Source organism: Schistocerca serialis, chromosome 3 (genome assembly GCF_023864345.2).
Source record: "Schistocerca serialis cubense isolate TAMUIC-IGC-003099 chromosome 3, iqSchSeri2.2, whole genome shotgun sequence".
Taxonomy (NCBI): Eukaryota; Metazoa; Arthropoda; class Insecta; order Orthoptera; family Acrididae; genus Schistocerca; species Schistocerca serialis.
Window position 1 is genome coordinate 63,995,698 of NC_064640.1, and position 12,503 is coordinate 64,008,200.

The window sequence follows — 12,503 nt, forward strand, 5'->3', positions numbered from 1 at the left end:
AAGGACATGTGGCTCGTGCCAGATCGTGAGCCGGCTGTACAACTGAAACCGAGTAGTTACAGTAAAACTGGTCCATTAGATCAGATAGAACGGGCACATTCCGAATAGTCCCCTCGACATATTCGTAGCAAGATACTCAATGGCAAACGAATGGGATCGGTTTTTCATTTTTGTATTCCACAAATCTCCGGGAGCACAGTCGCACCTTTTGCCAATTTAGGGTGGAGCAATGTCGGTCTAATGTCAATCTGAAGGATAATTCTTTTTTAAAAAGCCTTTCGAACTGAACGACTGTTGGTATCAAATAAGGAAATTGGTTGAATACCATAATCATACGTACTTTCTCTTAAACAAGGCCCCCGGAGTAGACAACATTCCATTAGAACTACTGACTGTCTTGGGAGAGCCAGTCCTGACAAAACTCTACCATCTGGTGAGCAAGATGTATGAAACAGGCGAAATACCCTCAGACTTCAAGAAGAATATAATAATTCCAATCCCAAAGAAAGTAGGTGTTGACAGATGTGAAAATTACCGAACTATCAGTTTAATAAGTCACAGCTGCAAAATACTAACACGAATTCTTTACAGACGAATGGAAAAACTAGTAGAAGCCGACCTCGGGGAAGATCAATTTGGAATCCGTAGAAACACTGGAACACGTGAGGCAATACTCACCTTACGACTGATCTTAGAACAAAGATTAAGGAAAGGCAAACCTACGTTTCTAGCATTTGTAGACTTGGAGAAAGCTTTTGACAATGTTGACAGGAATACTCTCTTTCAAATTCTAAAGGTGGCAGAGGTAAAATACAGGGAGCGAAAGGCTATTTACAATTTGTACAGAAACCAGATGGCAGTTATAAGAGTCGAGGGACATGAAAGGGTAGCAGTGGTTGGGAAGGGAGTAAGACAGGGCTGTAGCCTCTCACCGATGTAGTTCAATCAAGCAGTAAAGGAAACAAAAGAAAAATTTAGAGTAGGAATTAAAATTCATGGAGAAGAAATAAAAACTTTGAGGTTCGCCGATGACACTGTAATTCTGTCAGAGACAGCAAAGGACTTGGAAGAGCAGTTGAACGGAATGGACAGTGTCTTGAAAGGAGGATATAAGATGAACATCAACAAAAGCAAAACAAGGATAATGGAATGTAATCTAATTAAGTCGGGTGATGCTGAGGGAATTAGATTAGGAAATGAGACACTTAAAGTAGTAAAGGAGTTTTGCTATTTGGGGAGAAAAATAACTGATGATGGTCGAAGTAGAGAGGATATAAAATGTAGACTGGCAATGGCAAGGAAAGCGTTTCTGAAGAAGAGAAATTTGTTAACATCGAGTATAGATTTAAGTGTCAGGAAGTCATTTCTGAAAGTATTTGTATGGAGTGTAGCAATGTATGGAAGTGAAACATGGTCGATAAATATTTTGGACAAGAAGAGAATAGAAGCATTCGAAATGTGGTGCTACAGAAGAATGCTGAAGATTAGATGGGTAGATCACATAACTAATGAGGAAGTATTGAATAGGATTGGGGAGAAGAGAAGTTTGTGGCACAACTTGACCAGAAGAAGGAATCGGTTGGTAGGACATGTTCTGAGGCATCAAGGGATCACCAATTTAGTATTGGAGGGCAGCGTGGAGGGTAAAAATCGTAGAGGGAGACCAAGAGATGAATACACTAAGCAGATTCAGAAGGATGTAGGTTGCAGTAGGTACTGGAAGATGAAAAAGCTTGCACAGGATAGAGTAGCATGGAGAGCTGCATCAAACCAGTCTCAGGACTGAAGACCACAACAACAACAACAACTTTCTCTTGTAAATAAAGTGTTTCGCAGTAGTTAATTTAGCCTATGAAGAATATAATACTATGAATATAATCACTACCAAGACTTCACTCTTTAGTGTCTCTGCTTATCATGCGTCTCAGTTTCCGATGACGGCATTTTCAAAATTTATAGTACCCGTCATTTAAAACTTTATACATTGGCAGTCGAATACTTCAGACATTGACATCCATGAGACACTACTATGATTGCGACCAATATGTTACACATTAATATCGCTGTAGATGTAATACAAAAAGAAACGGAACAATCAGAAAAATTTACACATACTCACATTATTTTTGAAAAGTGTCGGAAAATAAAGCTGTATCTTGAAGATGCACACTCATAATACCGGATTATACAAATTGTAGGCAGCCTTGTTTCCGGACACCCCATGTAAGATATGTGTTTCAGGGGATTGTGGGGATGTTTGGACGATTTAGTTTCTTTCACTAGGACGAATTCAATTGCTTTCACCGCCTGCCGCCTGTGTAACGGATGCTTTTACCCAGGGGGTGGGGGGGGGGGGGGGTTTCTAAGTGTTCGGGTCAAGGAGTTTGAGCGCGAAAGAAGGGGAAGGTTAGGCTTTACAATCGCAATCTTTACAGACGAGGCAGTGACAGATAGAAAAATATGGGACAATGATTCACTCATAGTCTTGTCGACGGAAGTGTCGCGGCGTTCAGTTCAGTCTCCAAAATCTACGCTACCTTTCGCGATGATATGAGGCAGGTAAACCTGTGTATTCACGTTTTGGCAGGTAATAAATTCTTGGAGACATCTTGGTCGAAGATAAATTTATTTATTGTGGCGCGTTTCGGTGCATCGTCTTCAGAAAACCGTGGCAATAAAAGACAATACAAAAGCCATCAACAGAACATGAGAGGGTATATGATAAAGAAAAATCAAAGTAGCAGCAAGAACGAAAAGTAAGTAGTTACGAATTGGTCAAAAATGCTCGCGCTAGAAACAGTACAAGTAAAATGTAGGCTATCATGTGTGATGTCCACGTTAAGTGCGATTCAGAAGCTGTTAACCGTGAGACTTTGAGTCCAAACTGTCGTTGGTAGCAACCTCGTGAACGCAGTAAACTCGTGAAGGCCCAGATGACTATGATATCAAAGACCGAAAGCATGACATATCGACATGATGCAGTTTACAGTTTGTGAAATACAACGGTAAAAATCTTTTCCAATGTTACATCTACTTTTACAAATAGCATAACGTATGTCATGAATAAAAATTTATTTTGGCGCACAGACACCGTAACGTGTAAGCGATAACACAGAAGTTTATAGTTTGTGAAACATTATCTTGGAAATTTTTTTTCAGTGTTACGCCAATTTTTTTTACAAACATCGTAACACTCCTCATGAATGTAGAAGATGTATTGAACCGTGTCACAGTAACAAAATTGTCTCCCTCCAACGCGACTTCAAGAGTTTATTAAGTGCCAAGTCTGAATGGTTGCGTATCTTAAACATGGATGAATTCGACAATCAAATGGATTCAGGCTTTGGCAGAAGGTAGCTCCAAATCAGATCAGCCATATCCACATTTCCTGTGGCTGACTGGAGGATCGAGACAGCTGACGCAGATTTATGTCTTAAGTGACACTGTTTGCCTCGTGACCCTGTTACACTGTTATTTTGTAAATCACCGCTGTCGAAGAAAAACATATTTTTCTTCTTACAGAACCTAGTACGTTTCGTAAATAACGACCTGATGATGAGCGGAAATCAAAGCTTCAGCCGTGTCAGGGCAGGTGTCCCGATATTCTCTTATGTATTTCGTGTGCAAAGGAGAAGTCAACATTGTTTTAATACTATAATATCAGCGACATAGTGTAACTGTTTACCAACAATTTTGGTACAAAAAGAGAACTATCGCAAACGAGTAGATGGTCCCATCGCAAAGTGTCCCGTGCACTATTGTTCGCCCATTCGCCATGTCTGTCGCGCGGCACGTCCGAAACGGAAGCGAAGCAGATAAATAAAAAAAGGAGCGAAAAATGGCAGGGGGTGCCGCGCTCCGCCCCTGCCCCCTCTCCCCCTCCGCCCCCTCCCCACTCCGGCACGCGCCAAATTTCAGCCGGAAGGCGGTTCGCCGCATAATTTCGGATGCGATCGCGACCGTCGGTGCCGTTTAGCACCGTTTGGAAGGTGAGGAGGTGAGCGGCGGGCGGGCCGGGTGCAAGATGCAGCGCGCTGGCGCGGACGCAGCTGTGGTGCGTGCTGCGTGCGTCGTGTGCGTGCACGTGCCGTTGTTTCCCTCTTTGCGCCGGCGCCCCTCCCCTCCCGGCACCCCCTCCCGCGGCCGGCACTGGTCAGGCACCCCCTCCCCCTCGCGCGGTGCCCACGACTACCCCCTCTCCGTCGCCCGCGTGTGTGCAGGATGCAAGTGAGAGAGAGAGCGAAGAGCGCGAGCGCCCGCCTGCGAGTGTGTATGTGTGTGTATGTGTGCGTGTGTGCGAGCGCATGCACTCACTCATATTCGGATCACATGGGGGCAGAGTTGAAAGAGGCCTGGTGGCGGCGCGGACGAGTTGCATAGATGCAGTAGTGCTATGCAGTTTGCCGCCAGCGCAGCCACCACCGACACCGGCTCCAAACTGCATAACACGACCTGTGTAATTTGCAACGTTTTCTCTGCACGTTACTTGTTTTCTCCCTTCTGACTCATTCTCACAAATACTGTTCGCCGCATTTAAGATTTTTTCCGTTTAAATACTTGTTTTTTATTGTTGTTTTCCGACGGCTCCGACTTTGCGAATTGCGTGCGGCACCGGTCTTGTGACGTCTCGTGATCGCGGCCGTTTACGTATTTAATATCTGGTCCGCTCCCTACCCGCTCCGACAGCAGTTGACCGTCCCTCTTCTTCGATATTCTTTTTTTTTTTTTTTTAAGAAAAAAACTCACCCGACTGTTGCGTAGTGTCGATTCGCGTTGCAGCTGATATATCTCTTCTGTTGCAGTGCCGGTTTGGAAAACCGAAATGGAAGTGACTTGTTTGTGGAAAAAGACGTGAAGTGAATGCAGCGACACACTCTGAACTCTGACGTGAAGTTGAAAGTGAGCGGTACGCTACTGATTTCTTAGTGCGACGAAAAGGAACATGAAGAGGCTCGGCTGACTGTGCAACTGTCGAGGTGATGTGCGTGCAAGAAAGAGAGCAAGGTACGCAGATGCATCGCGCAGCGCGCTCCGCCCACACTCAGTGCCTGTTCTGTGAACGGATTATGTGCAACATTCGGCTTCCCAGCGGCACGAGAGACATGTCTGTGACGATGCCTGCTGGGAAGCGCGCAACAGTGGCTCTGCAAAAGAAAAAACAGTCTTTATACGTTTCTCCGCGGAGAAGTTTTTAAAATTGTTATTTATTTACTTTTGTTCGTGCATCTGATATCACATTTTTCTCTGTTCATCCAGTAGTTACGTTTCTAGATCACATACAACATACATTCTGGTAATTAATTTATATCCTGCGGCAGACTGCGAAATTTTGCTGAAAATAGTTTGTTTTTTTTAATTCAATTCACCGTATTGTTTCCGCATCAAATTAGCTTTCTTGAATTTGACACTATCGCCTTACGAAGAGGGTACCTGAAAATTGCTTTGTAATTGTGGTTTCGTATAATTAGAAATATAGCATTCATAATTTAGCTTTGAACTAATCTAAATGTAAGTTAAGTATCATAGTAAACCTCTGAGACCTATTCAGTCTGTACTCATTAATTGTAAATGTATAACAAGGCCTCGTTTAGCCGGTTACCTGGGGTTTGAGATAAGCCCGCAAAGCTACAATACAGTAGTTCTGAGGCTGAGCAGCAGTGTTTCTCAGAGTTTGAACGGTTCGACATTTACCCTTATCTGACTACTCTCGGCGTTGTTGGTACGTAGTGGACCCTTTATCACCCTAATTAAGGACTTCGTGTCTAGGCCTCCCAAAAAACACTCTAGATCCCCTACGGCTCGGTTCAAGTCTCAGCAGTGTTGTTTCCTTTACTGAGAAAATCTGCTACCCTAACCCGCTGGCGGGCTTTATTGGCTAACAGAGGCAACCGTTAAACGACACGCGTAATGCCGCAGCAAATGCGAGTTTGTACGGGTGGCCATGTTTAGCGCGGCCAGTTTCACTCCATTTGACAATGAGAGTAATTTTGCGCTCGGCCAAGTGAGAGTCCGGTGGCGTGCTAAGCTCGCTTCTAATAGTCGTGCAGCGTCCAGCGGCCGACTGATACAGCCGCCACAAGAAACCAGTTCTCAGTGCTAGCTTCCCCCATCTTCGCCTACCAACTGCCCACTCGAAGAAGGAGCCTTTTAAAACAGGGTTCGTTGCACGGCCTGTGGGAAGACCTCCACGCCGCCTCTCGTTATAACGGCGGGTCGCCACTTTCTGCCGATACCTCGGCTCAAAAATAGGCGCCAGGATGTTGGCGCCGACAGAAGATGCCCAGGCCTGCGCTCCGGTATACCGCCACATCGTTCTTTCTTCTCGTCCATCGGTATTTCGGCCTTCGTCTACAACAACACCATTACGAGCGCTGCGCTGAAATGTGACCAGCTTCCAGGGAAGAACTGACTGCGAACCTGTGTAGCGAATCGCAGGAGGACTGTGATTTAGGCAAAAATATAATGTCGTGGGAGTCGATTTCCGATATTGCTGGAGAATCTAACAGCATAAATATGCGTAAATCGAGAACGGGGTCGTCGTCAGAAATGCACCGCATCTCCTCTTCGTTACACCGTGGAGTAAACATACGTGAGACAGCCAAAGTTAGGCTGATAACGGCCTCAGAGGCAGGCTTTGTTGTGAGATGCGGTGCAGCTTAGCCGTCGACCTTGGGCAACTGAGGTTGCACCCAAACTTAACCGCTCGCCTTCCTCCTTTCTGTTTTTTCGTCGACTCCGCTGAAAGTGCTACAAGCTGGCAAGATCTATGTACTAACGCCACGCTGCGATTAAGTCATTGTCCAAGTACGATACATAGAGAGGTAGCGCGAAGACTCCGGCAAATGCTCCAGCGAATGCTCTAGCGAGAGAGCGTCCGAGAAATGCTGATGCTGCGGAATCTGGATTGTCAAATATTCCAAGACTCCTAACATCTCTCTAAAAACTACAATAAAGTTCCAAAATCAGTATTTCAGAGGGGAACCTACAAATATTTCTCTACTTATCGCTCTCACAGAGACTGTGCAAATGAAATACGGCAAATTATAATCCGCATAAGGTCACATAAGTTGCCGTTTTCCTACACTCCATCTGTGGCACCCACAGGAAAGAATATTTATATGTCCAAAAATAAAAAGCGCCCTGTGTCTCAAGCTTGGCAGAGTATACATTAAGCTGAAGAATAGTACCATATATTCAAGAATACCCCAGAACTGTATCAACGGAGCAGTCGACTATTTGTGTGTGGAAAATCGTCGAAAACTGCAGTGAAGCTCACTGTTTTGTGTAACATAAGAACAAGTGCGTGAGAACGATCTCCAACCATGAATTGAGACTTCACCCCTGTATAGCTTTTTAAAATCCTAATTCCTTCTATATGTTACATCCACATATGATGCGCTTACCATGTGGCACATCATCTAGTGACTTCTGATACTTTCTTCGCATGTCCCTCATCATTTTTATTTGAATATTCACACAACGCATTCTCTCTCCAGAATATTTATGCTCATTTTTACCTCTCGGTCTGAGTTTACGGCACTAACGTAAACTAAACATGTTTCGCCATTGATTTGGAAAACGCTCACGTTAATGGAACTTCTTCAAGTGTATCTCTCCTTACTTTACTTAGGTAATTCGATCAATGTAGCCGTAGACTGGTTTACTAGCCGGCCGGTGTGGCCGAGCGGTTCTAGGCGCTTCAGTCTGGACCCGCGCGACCGCTTCGGTCGCAGGTTCGAATCCTGCCTCGGGCATGGATGTGTGTGATGTCCTTAGGTTAGTTAGGCTTAAGTAGTTCTAAGTTCTAGGGGACTGATGACCTCAGATGTTAAGTCCCATAGTGCTCAGAGCCATTTGAACCATTTGAACTGGTTTACTATTGCTTCATACCTGGCAAGCTACCCCTTAGTCTTCCATAGAAATTTTGTGAAAAATTACTAGTAATATAGCACGCGAAGAAATTTTTTAATGACAAAGCCACGTTCAAATAAATAAATAAAGAAAATTCTCAACTTATCAAGTACCAAGACGGCAAATTTGACATATGATGATTTTCTTGGAATGTCTAACTCGCTCTAGCTGTCTTCAAGTATATATATTATATATCGGTCCTTTGTCTAACATTTTAAGAGCATGGTTTTTAGCATCTCCATGCATTTGCACAACTGCATGCGCAATAACAAAAGGAATATCACCTGTCACCTCCTAATTCTATTCTTTTTGTTTCTTTCTAATTTCAGTGTAAATCCCGGATTGAAGAAGTTATCTACCCAACTATGGACACACTAACGACGGCATAAGACTCTCACTCGGTAAGCTTGCGAGGAAGACGTGGTGTTCCGTATCACAGCTGCGCGCAGTCCCTTCTGCAATGCCGCCTCAACTCAGTGAGCACTCTCCTCTGTTGTTTGAATTGATGCTGTCATACACTTGACTTCGTGTGAATTGTGTTACAGTAAAGCAATAATGTGTGGGAATTATGTCACTAAACGACACCCTGATACTGCCTTCGCGACTGGTAATCGTTGCTGCGTAATGTGCACGAGTAATGGTAAATTGTCCTACGTTTATAGTTACCCCAGACATGAGGCTTACAATAGGCAGCGAGTTGACCTTCTGTCAGTTTTCAACCTTCCAGCTGCGATCCACCTTGAGAGTACTACTATTAAATGTACGCTCCAAGCGTTTGGAATGTTCTTCGTCATACCGCAAGATACTCACTCGTTCAGGGGTGTCGACCACATGCGCTTCCTGTTATTGCCAAACGGCAAGAGTTTGTTCCAGTTTACAAACTGTGTTTTCTCTAATCAGGTTTAGACACACACCAATTGCCATTACCTTACGTGGACTTTTCTTAAAATTTTTCCTCGGTACTGATTTAAATTTACAATATATTGTCCTCTCATCCGTATGGCACGCAGGTTTACCTTTATAACCAAGTTTAGTTCCTACTCAGGCGGCAGAATACAGAGCTGGTACGATTAAAAATAAGTCGCCTCGTTTCAAAGTACGAGGCAAGGAAGACAAGTTGAAAAAACTCAGTGGCGTGTGCTGTAAGCGTGCGAAAGCGGCCGCAATGATGGATAGAGCGCGCACCCTTGTACCGACTTGCACGGCTAAGAAAACAGACAAACGGGGCTACTCTCACGTGCCATGCCTTATTTCGCTACTCGCTCTCCACTCAGTTTAGCATGTTTCCTGTGTTATTAAATCTCGCTTATTGAGAATTCTCAACAAGTATATTCACACAGAAGTAGAAATAGTAAGAAAAGCATTTTCTACAACTATATAGCACGAAGAGCCTATGGATGAGGCAAAGATAGTTAGCATAGGATAAATGGGAAGGAAGGTACGACTTTGCCACTAACTAAGCATACACAACAGCAATGCGGAACGTATTCTATACCGTTAGAAAAGTACAGAAGTACATTTTGAATAAAACCCAAACTCCTGTCTTGTTGTAAATTACTGTAGAATGGATCTCTTTTCAGTATCAAAGGGACCTGAGTCCGTAGGTTACAACGGTTGCATTGAAAAAAAGAAAAACTATGCACCTACACCGGTTTAGTCTTATTCAGATCTTAGATGGACTTCCATCCAGAGACCATCTTGTCTTCCTGTTCATTTCTCCTCGATAAAGGATGGAACAGTATTTTGACTATTTATAATCTGCTGAATGCTTCACTAAGGAGAACAAAACTGAGTAAACTGCTGTTTCTTCATTGATACATACGTGTTAACTGTTATTGTTGCTCATCTTGCTTTGCTGAATTTCGGTTTTTCGCTGGATGATTCCAAATTCTGTACTAGACTCTCACACAGTATCACAAATGTGTCTCAAGTAGAACACTGATCTCAATAGGACTCCGATAACAGCTATAAAAGACACCCGTTCTTTTTTTCAGTTCTAAGGTGACTTCAGGTTACCGTTTTTCCTTTCAGTATCATAAAATTATCTCATTCAGTCTGTTTGTCTTCTGTAGAACAGCTCATATCACGAAAACAAAAGCACTCCGGTCCCAGTACTGCTGTCAGATATTGAGAAACGTTACTACATGCAAGGCTCCGTTCTTCTTTTCGTTTTACTTAACAGCATCGCTCATTTCCCGACAAACGTTTTTAGGTATACGACTATTGTTATACACTTGCAACGATATTTCTATCTGTGATCCTCAGTGCACAGAATTTTTCTTTGTAATGGTTACTGTTGCTTGTATGTCTGTAGGTAGGTCACATGCGTTCCAAATTCATTCTGTTTTGTTATGTCCGCAACTGTTATAAAATTACAGTTTTCGTTTGTGTCGTATTAGAGGTTATTGTAGTTGCAACGTTGTAATCGAGAAGTGATCTTCGGTAAATACTTCCTCAGCTTACGAGCGTGGACACACTTAGCGTCGCTCACATCGATTCGTTTTAACCCACCAGATAACAATCGTCTACATATTTCGTGTCCAACTCTGATCCAACACATTACAGAAAAATTTTTCTACTTTCATTCCCACAAAAAACATTCCAAAACATTAAATGAATAGTTCGGAAAATTTTCGCAGAAAATTTTTCTTCACAGGTTAGATGCTCATCTCTTCGTTATTCAGCTTGGGAGTCACGCATCAAACCTCAGATGTCTTCCAGCTATGTCTTTCTGTAGCAGTAGAGTTCGATTTCATACAGTGTGTTCGTACGTCTGCAAACTTTTATTCTGCCCTCGTGCATAATACTGTGGCTGAGTCTAGTTTTTCGTACGAGTAGGCTGGATCTTTTCCATTAAGCTATCTTTAGTTTTTTCCAAAAGTCCATCCTCCTTCACTATACTTACAGTGGCAGCGCCACAAATAATTTTAGCATGTACGTTATGGCTGATTCAAATAGGTGACTGCATAACAGCCATGCGTGTTTATTCTGGTTCAAACTTCCATGATAACATTCTTTCCTAATCGGAGTTGCTTTACAACGGTAATTAGTCTTTCCCTAAATAGCTATGTGGTTCTCGTTTACCATATTTGCCATCTTTTTACTGCTTCTTTGCATGTGTGTAAGGTTTTGAACCGCAGGGCACATTTGTAATTTGTTTGCCTGCTCTTTCGTCCAGAAGAATTGTTTTATAATGTCAAGTAGTCCGCGCGCAACCTGCCAATAATTGCGAAATAAACTTCAGAAAGGCTCTTCTCGCAGATAATGCGCCAGTCAGAGGAATGACGCTTTTATAAATAATTTACAGCAAAATACATCACTATGCAGTTTACATTACATATAATACTCATTGCAAAAATAATACCGTAGCTAATACAAAAATCATTTAACGGGTTTGCCGAGTGTCTCATCCATCATTTGTTTATGTATGCTACATTGTATTAGGGACGGGGCGGAGGGGTGCGGGGTAGATGGTGGGGGCGGAATCATCCGTATTGGTCCGATCGTCATCATCATCGTCATTGGCTGCCTCGATGACTGCCGGCCATGATGGCGCCGGCCCCCGCCACCGGCCTCTGGGGTCGAACCCAGGACCGCCGCCATGTTGCCTCGCTCCCTCTCTCTCGCACACATAAATTACGCGACCACCGCCCCCTCCTCCCACTGGCGAGCTTCCTTTTATTTCGGCTACATATTTATTGCGTAGAATAATCGCCGAACGGGCAAAATTGCGTTGTCTGATTATTAAAAATATTTCGGTTGACATATTGGCGCGTTTGTTTCCGAAGGTAGCCCTCCAGGACAGACTGCCTGTCTACAATTTGCAGAAATTGCCCACGCCTTTGTTTTCTCGGTATTCTCTGCCCGACTGGAAGACCTCCAGCAGAAAGAACTCGACACGGTGATAGAAAATTAATTCATTCCCTTTGGAGTCGCAGAAGTAAAACATGACAAATATATTCGAATCCACGGTCACCGTTAATGGCAGTTATTTGGCGATAATTTCTCTTTGATTATCGGTCAAACATTTTTGTAATTTATCATGTTCCCACGTTTATACCTTGCCCCGCAGCGACGCGAACCTCTTTGACAGCAGTGGTCAATAATTTCTGAGCCGAAAAAGAAGCGTGTCTGCGGCGACGTCGAACCCTTCCCTGCCAATATCAAAAGCACTCTACCTCTGCTGCCGTTCTTTCGTTTACTTTTCGCGGCGAGCAAACACAGGCGTGAGAATTGTGTCGTGTTTTACGAACGCCTGACTTACCTGTAGCGGAAAACTGTTTACAACCTGTGACAGCTCTCACTGGAGTCCGAATAAAAATTTCAGCGCAAATCAACGGATTCACGATTATTTGCAAAGACAGAATGAAACAGATGAACGTGCCCCGTACACTCTTCATAAATCAGCCGACGAAAACTATAGACTATTACTGTAGAACGGTGCAGCCTTTCATGACGATTACTTTTTTGATTGGTAAAAGAAAGCATACTTCTCGTGTCTCTTAGTGCAATCAACACATATGCGTGTATTTCCCAGGCTCTGTACAATATTTATTAGGCGACACGCGATGAAAATAAGTCTGTTATTGAAA

General features: G+C 43.5%; 1 protein-coding gene across 1 annotated transcript in view; it reads left to right on the forward strand.

Annotated features, from left to right (window-relative positions):
* LOC126469711 (uncharacterized) overlaps positions 1 to 12,503 on the forward strand; it is a 555,905-nt gene that overhangs the window by 114,756 nt on the left and 428,646 nt on the right. Inside the window, exons 3-4 of the mRNA XM_050096897.1 lie at positions 4,803 to 5,004; positions 8,241 to 8,312. The gene's annotated coding sequence lies outside the window, so the exon portion shown is untranslated. The remainder of the gene's footprint in view (positions 1 to 4,802; positions 5,005 to 8,240; positions 8,313 to 12,503) is intronic.